Source organism: Oncorhynchus masou, chromosome 12, assembly GCF_036934945.1.
Source record: "Oncorhynchus masou masou isolate Uvic2021 chromosome 12, UVic_Omas_1.1, whole genome shotgun sequence".
In the NCBI taxonomy this organism is placed as follows: Eukaryota; Metazoa; Chordata; class Actinopteri; order Salmoniformes; family Salmonidae; genus Oncorhynchus; species Oncorhynchus masou.
The window spans coordinates 36,917,215-36,925,926 of NC_088223.1; the positions used below are offsets into that span (position 1 = coordinate 36,917,215).

Genomic DNA, 8,712 nt, shown 5'->3' on the forward strand with positions numbered 1-8,712 from the left:
ATCTTATGTTCTTGTCTTTAACTGTTCTGTACTTTATGTATTTGTATGTTTTATGTGGACCCCAGGAAGTGTAGCTGCTGCATGTGCTGTAACTAATGGGGATCCTAATAAACAATGACTGACTGACGATGAGCTCATCAAATCATGGAAGCCAATGTCAAAGCTTTTAACTTTATGAAGCTTTTAACAAGTTAAACCCAACACAATACTAGTTTGCATAGCAAATAATAATCACTCACAAAGGAAAGAATCATTCTTCTCGTGGTCTATTGACACATCATCACGCACATAACACAATCACCCTCAAGACAGGGTGTGAGTTCCTGTCGCATGTTGTGTATGGGACCAGCCTCAAGGCAAACAAGAAAATGAGAGTGTTTGTTCATTTTATTGAAGTGCCTTACCATTTAAGTTCAAATGTGTATTTACTCAGTAAGAAAAGTCCATACATTTTTTTACTATAATTGGGAAATCACCTTTACTCTGTCATAAAATTGGTTTGGAGAGGTGCTTATTAATTAAGACACCTCACCTACCACACAGGCAATAACATGATGCAACAAAAAACAAATGTACCCACAAGTCATTCCAAGTGACTTAGTGCTGCTTTCTCATGTTGCTGTTCCATGACTCATATTATAGGAATCAGTGCGGGTCGGTGCCGTTTATGATGAGGGAGGACCATTTTTGTTTTCATTAGCATGGCTTTATTTCTATAACACCATGCATGTTGGATGACTGTCATTCATATTCCATTCACCCAGTTCAATGTAAAATTGATGTGTTTAGGCTACTACATGATACTCAAATTTTCCCTATACACATCAAGAGGTTGCTGCAACCTAGCCTATGAATGAGCGTTTACAATGAACGTTTACATTAGTCCAACAGTTGCAAACGAGAATTTCTATTGGATAAATTCCTGTATTTTTATCACCGTTTCATTTGCTTCCGTTTAAGAAACATTATAACAGAATCGGTGGAATGATTGCACCCCTGATCATAGCAGCCACGTTGTATTTATTCTAGCCTCTATGCACTCTCCTCCTCTCACCTTTTCCCTTCGTTTGTGGACTTCAATGAACAACACGTGACCAGGAGAAAAAACCTTTCCAAACCACATCATAACCGCCACACACAGCCTACATCGTTGTCACCACATTAGCTAAAGTAACGTCATAGTCAACATAGCTAATAGAAGTAACGTGTTAGTAAACCCGCTACAATAATGCTGTAACGTTAAAGTGTATAGTCAGTAAGCAGTTACACCGGTGGCCATAAATTAATAAAACCAAAAGCTTACCTTGACTTGAAAGAGTTCCAGTGTTGTTGGTGTCACGCCCTGACCGTAGAGAGCCTTTTTATGTCTCTATTTGGTTTGGTCAGGGTGTGATTTGGGGTGGGCATTTTATGTTTAGTTTTCTATGATTTGGTGTTTCTATGTTTTGGCCGGGTATGGTTCTCAATCAGGGACAGCTGTCTATCGTTGTCTCTGATTGGGAACCATACTTAGGTAGCCCTTTTTCCCCTCTTTGTGGGAAGTTGACTTTGTTTAGGGCACATAGCCTTTGAGCTTCACGGTTTGTTTTTGTAGTGTTATTTGTTCTGCGTCATTTTGATTAATAAATTAAAATGTACACTCACCACGCTGCACCTTGGTCCTCTCCTTTCAACAGCCGTGACAGTTGGAGAATCATAGCCAGCTAGCTAACATAGCATCCCTCTGTTGGAGTAGGCTAAACTAGCAAGACTCAATTGCTAGCTAAGTAAGTGGAACTGAAAAGAAATCACAATCTCTCTCTTGCTTCTCCTTCATTTTTTTCATAAAGTAATTTGTTGAAAACTATTGTCTTTCTCTCGCTGAGTCAACTACTCACCACATTGCAGTGCTAGCTAGCTGTAGCTTATGCTTTAAGTACGAGATTCATTCTCTGATCCTTTGATTGGGTGGACAACATGCCAGTTCATGCTGCAAGAGCTCTGATAGGTTAGAGGACGTCCCCTGGAAGTTGTCATAATTACTGTGTAAGTCTATGGATGGGGGTGAGAACCATGAGCCTCCTAGGTTTTGTATTGAAGTCAATGTACCCTGAGGAGGACGGAAGCTAGCTGTCCTTCGGCTACACCATGGTGCTACCCTACAGAGTGTTGTTTAGGCTACTGTAGACCATTGCAAACAGTGTGTTTTAATGAATTATTTGGTCACGTGAATATATTTAGTATAGTTTTTCAATGCTTTACAATTTTTATGAAATTCACTGAGGATGGTCCTCCCCTTCCTCCTTTGAGGAGCCTCCACTGATAGGAATAACTTGGCAACAAATGTTACAGCAAGTGATTTTAAATTATCCTTTCAATTAAATAGAGGGTGTCTTTTGTTAAAACTGACACTTGAATGTTCTACGAGATTTGATTACACAAAACCTTCAAAGGTAATAGGGTGCCATAATACCTAGCTAGCTATTTACATGGGATGCTCTATCAACCGAATAAACCAATTTTAGATCCAATAAAGAAATAAGTACATATTTCAAGTGTGTAAATAGAGCTTATCAATTAAAATGGATTTCTCAACTAGTTTGCTGCGCTATTTTTGGAGAAGGGCGGACGGCAGACTTTGGGTGTGTAGTGTAGTTTTTTTTTGTGTAATGACGATCAAGTGAGTATGTCATTGTCACGACTTCCACCGAAGTCGTTTCCTTTCCTTGTTCGGCCGGTATTCGGCGGTCGGCGTCACCGGTCTTCTAGCCATCGTCGATCCACTTTTCATTTGTTTTGTCTTGTTTTCCTACACACCTGGTTTCCATTTCCCTCATTAAGTGTTGTGTATTTAACCCCTGTTCCCCCCATGTCCTAGTGTGGAATTGTTTGTTTGTAAGTGCTTGTGCACCATGTTACTGGTGAGCATCAGGTTCTGTACCCATGTAGGTTCTTTTTTTTTATTGCCGTTGGTTTTGAAATTAAACTGCTCCGGCTATTACCTATTTCTGCTCTCCTGCGTCTGACTTCACTGCCACCAGTTCCGCAACCCTTACAGTCATGTAGTGATGTAATGCAACCGGTAAGTCCTCTACTCAGTAAATAATCCATTTACTTTGCTGTTATTTTATTTTTTTCACTGAATTCTGATTGTTTCTGACATTATTTTCCTCTGACTGTCTATCTAGTATTTAGGACCCCATCATCTCCATGGCGATGTCAACCATTTCTCTTCTGCTCTCTGCTGCCTTTGGTCTGAGTGGTGCAGCAGGCAAGACACATAGCAAACCAAGAATATAGACTTGATGATTACTTTTTTGATTACTTTCTTGATGATTACATTTTTTGGATGTTTACTTTATTTTTGTTAGGTCTTATCTCAAATCCTTTGCTGGAGAAAGCCACAACCCATTGACTTGGTGTGTGCATATAACTTATTGTGTTTTCTTGTCTTTAACTGTACACTCCATAGTACACTTGGGGGGGCAGAAAGCAGGAGCCAATGCCCCACAGGCTGGTTCCAATTTGGTTCACGCTGCATCATGTTTGTTGATAATACAAGGACATGGCTCCTAGCAGAGGTATCATGCTTATCCTCTACTATGAATTAAAGGGAAAGTTCAATTGAAATCAACTTACTTGGTTTGACATTGCCTTATAAGTGGTTGGCCTCTTAATAGGCACTGTATGCCTCATGTAAAATACTAAACCTCCCCTTATTGTTTAATTTACATTTTCTATTAGCTTGGAATATTTATTTTATGTGTGGAGTCAGGCTTCCGGTATATTGGAACCCACAGGACATGGTTTAAGACAGAGATAAACAAATATCTCTAAGTGCATGTTTCAAATAGCAGTGACTGACTCACTGGTGGGGGTCACAAATAAAACAAAACAACTATAGACATGTTTCACTGGCAAACATTAATATCCGCTAACGTACCAGAGGCAATGTCTGCTCAAAGTCCATCATCTCCTCAAGGCTTTCTACAGTGAAACACAGAGGGATGCATTCAATCATAGCTCTCGTAGCAATATTTACACAGCATTTCTGTTTGATCGCTACTCCTCTTTTAACCCGAACACCTCTTACTGGAAGCATCTAGTGAAGGGAGTGTTCCTGGTAAAGACTTACCAAGAGGTGGGTTCTGTTTAAAGGTGTTTCCCTCATCATCCATATCCTCACTGAAATGGAAACATATGGAGGGAAAGACAATGGGAAGCTCATTTTGTCCATTCTGCCACTACTAGGTATTCCCTGATAAATAACACACTCACCTAGAGGAATACGTTCCATATTAGTCTCCAGAAAGGGTTCCGTAAAAGGATAGGTATGAATAAACATGCCAGTTATGTAAAAGATGACTTTCAATAATGTCTGCAGGGCAATCTAGCCTTATGTACACACACTTACCAATAGGGGGGGGTTGCTCCATGTTTCCCTCCAGTGGCTGTTCCACTGGATGTCAGAAGGTGAATTCACCAATTTGTAAGTCGCTCTGGATAAGAGCGTCTGCTAAATGACTTAAATGTAAAATGTAAATGAAACGAGAACTGTCACACAATAAAAGAGTGAAGGTAGGGCCTCCTGGATAACAGAAAACCTCATCAATGGATCTGTCTGAAGTTAGAAAAGTGTCAATATTTTTTCAACTAGTGGAGTAAGCATGATACTGTGTGTCTTACTGTGTGTCTTGCCTGCTGCGCTACTCAGAGCAACGGCCGCACAGAGCAGAAGAGATATGGTCAACATTGCCATGCTGCCGCTGATGACGATGGGCTTCTGAAAACAAGACATTAAAATACATTTCTGAGAAAGAACTCACTGAAAAGGAGATCAAAACAGCAACACAGAGTGTTGAAGGTGAGAAGAGGACTTAGCCACTAGAGTCAACCACAAGTTAGTTCTGCAGGTTCTGTTCAGATGGAGAAGAGCACTTTTGTGCTGTGAGCTCACATGGCCACAAGGAAACGATCAGATTTTTCTTTTACTTGGTATTGTATATTTTTGGCACGTTTTTTTCCCTGCACCATAGATTAAAACGTGAGCCCTTGATTTGTTATTTTGGAATTGTTCCTCGCTGTCTGCCAGATCAGGATGGAATATCAATAAAGATTTTAAAAAACAAGCACTTTATCTTTTAGTCATCTCTTTAATCTTTGTGAAATTGAGTTGAATTGCAGTATCCAATCAAGAGCTGCCTAAATCATGTTACACAGTGTTGCGTTTGGGAGTTCTAAAACAAATGAATTAGCTTTAGGGATTAGAGGTGGGTTGAATGGGAATGCATACACCGATACATCATGTGCGCAGTTTGTGTTGTTCGATTACAAGTCAGTTGGATGGGAATGTACACAGAGTCATGTGGATGTGTATGTGTGGGTGTTTTCAGGAATCCTGTCACCTGACTAAAGATATAGTGCTTGTTTTGATCTCTGTCAAGGGTTCACGTTTTAGCTACAATCTCAAGGTACACCAATAAACCTAACCTATGGTGCAAAAACAAAAACATGCCATACATACAGTGCATTCAGAATGTATTCAGACCCCTTGACTTTCTCCACACTTTGTTACGTTACAGCCTTACTCTAAAATTGATTAAATTGTTTGTTTTCCTCATCAATCTACACACAATACCTTTAAAAAAAATGACAATGTATTTTTGCAAATGTACAAAATAATTCAATATCACAATAACATAAGTATTCAGACCCTAAGGTAGAAAAGTACAAGCTTATGTTTAAACACTGTTTATGCATCGAATAGCTTTGATTAGTACTCTCTCATCTGTGTCTGTGGGACTGAGTTGGACCTCTGGAGCTTAACGCTGGCAGTTGATTTATGATGGCTTTAGTGATAAAACCGACAGCCTGCATGCCATTGAATGATTCCTGTCTGAAATGCTGGCCTGTCTGCCAGGGCCAGGTGAACCTTCCCTCCAGTTTCTCTCCCACATGCAGATGAACACTGGACTTCAGAAATTGTGAGGAGGACCCAGTGTTCCATGTTGCGTTAGTATCTGTGTGTTAAGGAGTGCGAAACTGAGAAGATAACCCTGTATCAACAAACAGTAAATGACCTACAGACAGAAACCTGGCGCAATGTAAATCTTGCTGTCTGCTGCTTGATTGCACAATGTACCTTTGTGTAATTCTACACATCTGTTGTTTGTCATTAACATTCAGAAGGATATACTTTGCTATGAAGAGCTGCAACCCAAATCTACTATTGGGTTCTCAGCAACCAGCTCCATTATTGCAATAATTAATAATGAAGTTTGAAATCTAAAAGTCTCTCTCCTTTGGTTAGAAATATTCCACGACAACTCGAGTCAGTACTTTGTTGAAGCACTTTTGGCCGCGATATCAGCCTCGAGTCGTCTTGGGTATGACGCTACAAGCTTAGCACACTTGTATTTGGGGAGTTTCTCCCATTCTTCTCTGCAGATCCTCTCAAGCTCTGTCAGGTCTCTGTACTTTGCTCTGTTAATCTTTCCCGCAATCCTGACTAGTCTCCCAGTCCCTTCCTCTGAAAACATCCCCACAGCATGATGCTGCCACTACCATGCTTCACCGTAGGGATGTTGCCAGGTTTCCTCCAATATTGGTTTCATCAGACCAGAGAATCTTGTTTCTCATGGTCTGGGAGTCCATTAGGTGCCTTTTGGCAAACTCAAAGCGGGCTGTGATGTGCATTTTACTGAAGAGTGGCTTCCATGTGGCCACTGTACCATGAAGGCCTGATTGGTGGAGTTCTGCAGAGATGGTTGTCCTTCTGGAAGTTTCTCCCATCTCCACAGACAAATTCTGGAGCTCTGTCAGAGTGGTCATCGGGTTTTTGGTCACCTCCCTGACCAAGGCCCTTCTCCCCCTGATTGCTCAGCCAACTGGGAGTCCATTGCCAGTGTGATCATATACCTCAAATGTGGTCATACTACAGACAGAAGACTTTACCCCTGCCTGGATTGGAGGATTTGACGCTGTTCAGGTAGAGTGATCATCAACGAAGTCAGATCTAAGTCTGGGAAATCTTAAAAACAGTATTCTACTGTAGGCCTACATTAGAGCATTTTTACCTATGTATTATCTACTGGCAACAATTTGATTGTTTTGTATTCTATGGTTATGCTTCTTTGATACTGAGACCACTTCTTCCCCACAGAACCGAGTGACGGCTCCAGATTTGACTACAGGAACTGGCTCACAGGAGAACCCAATAATGTTGGTGGCAGAGAGCCATGCATGATGATGAACTATGGAGGTACAGTAATCAATCTCTTATCCCAATATCCTTAAATGACATTGAGCTTCATTTATAGAGTGTGTTTAGAAAAACATGTCTGACGAGGAAATGTAAAACCAGACTTAAAACAGTCAATGTCTGTTTTGGGTCCGTTTCCGTGCAGCAGCAGTGCAAACTTGAAGACGTTTTCTGCCAGTCTAGCTCATGCACTCGCAATCAAGTGGAGAGCTAATTGGCGTTCCTTGTTTCCTCTTTAGGTGAAAAACGCTGGAATGATATTCAATGTGGATCTATATTTCCATCTGTGTGCTCCAAAAGGTTGTGTTAAATCTGCCATCATAACATCAACTGAACCACTTTTTTGTCATTAAAACTGTACAGTATTATTGAAGAATGTAAATATATGGTAGGCCTATAGTTTTTGTGAATCATAGTCGAGCATGAGATTTAATTGAAGGGTGATTTTCTATCATGTAAATAGGCTGTCGTCAAATTTTTTCAATGATGCTAATCATGTAAAATGTCATAGTGAAGTTTTGCTACTAATAAATAATATCCCTAATATTTTGTGTAGATGTTGTCAGTGCATTGCATCACCAATGATTTACCGTTCCTAGGCTTAGCTTGATGTGCAACAATAAACACAGCATTTACACACTTAAAGATAAATTATACAGAAATCACTCTGCCTTAATATCAGTTTGTGACAAAACAAGCAGGTACAGTGTAGTGCAGTGGTCACCAACCTTATCTGAGTCAAGATCCCTTTCTGTGTCAAAATCTTGTTCTTATCAGACCATTTTTAGACCACATTTGAGGTATATGATCACACTGGCAATAGATCATTCGTTGTATTCTTTGTGAGGCACAGCTAAGTGAGCATATTAATTATATTTTTTTACTGTACTGATGGACTGCATCTGATAATCAGTGAGGGCAGGGAGGGAGGCTACCTCTCACCCAACTCATCATCCCTCCTCTCTACACTAAGAAAAGGGGACAGTCTTCCAGCTGATGGAGAAACTTAAGTCGCTCTGCATTATTTCTGCCTCATGAACCAATTCATGTTACTCCTATGTAGGGCTGTTGCGGTTACTGTATTACCGCCACACCCGCTGTCACAAGTCATGAAGGCAGTCAAATTCCACGTGACCATTTAGTCAAGGTAATTCGGCTTCTTCAAGCTCTGATGCTACTGCTGGTCATTAGTTGCCTACCAAACGTGCTAACTGCCTGGTACTCAGCACTCTATTGTCCCTCTAATCCCTCTGACATCAATGCAAATGTATTCGAAAAAAATCTAATCAAACACTTCATGAGAGCCCATGAGCTCAGGTTGCGCAATATTTCTATAGGCTATGCAATTGTGTGAGAAAACAGAGTGATGGCCTCTACTAAAAGGAGGAGGATCCCATCAGCTTTCTATAGGCTAGGCCTACTATATTTATTTCTAAACTTTTTTAGTATTAAGCATATTGCTTACATTTACA

At 40.4% G+C, this 8,712-nt stretch overlaps 1 long non-coding RNA gene across 1 annotated transcript; it reads left to right on the forward strand.

The window, feature by feature from the left end:
* The first annotated feature begins 6,905 nt into the window (after window positions 1-6,905).
* On the forward strand, window positions 6,906-7,780 carry LOC135549090 (uncharacterized). The gene is made up of 3 exons (XR_010456934.1): window positions 6,906-6,967; window positions 7,142-7,240; window positions 7,480-7,780. It is a non-coding gene; the product is annotated as an uncharacterized LOC135549090 (long non-coding RNA).
* The last annotated feature ends 932 nt before the right edge of the window (window positions 7,781-8,712 follow it).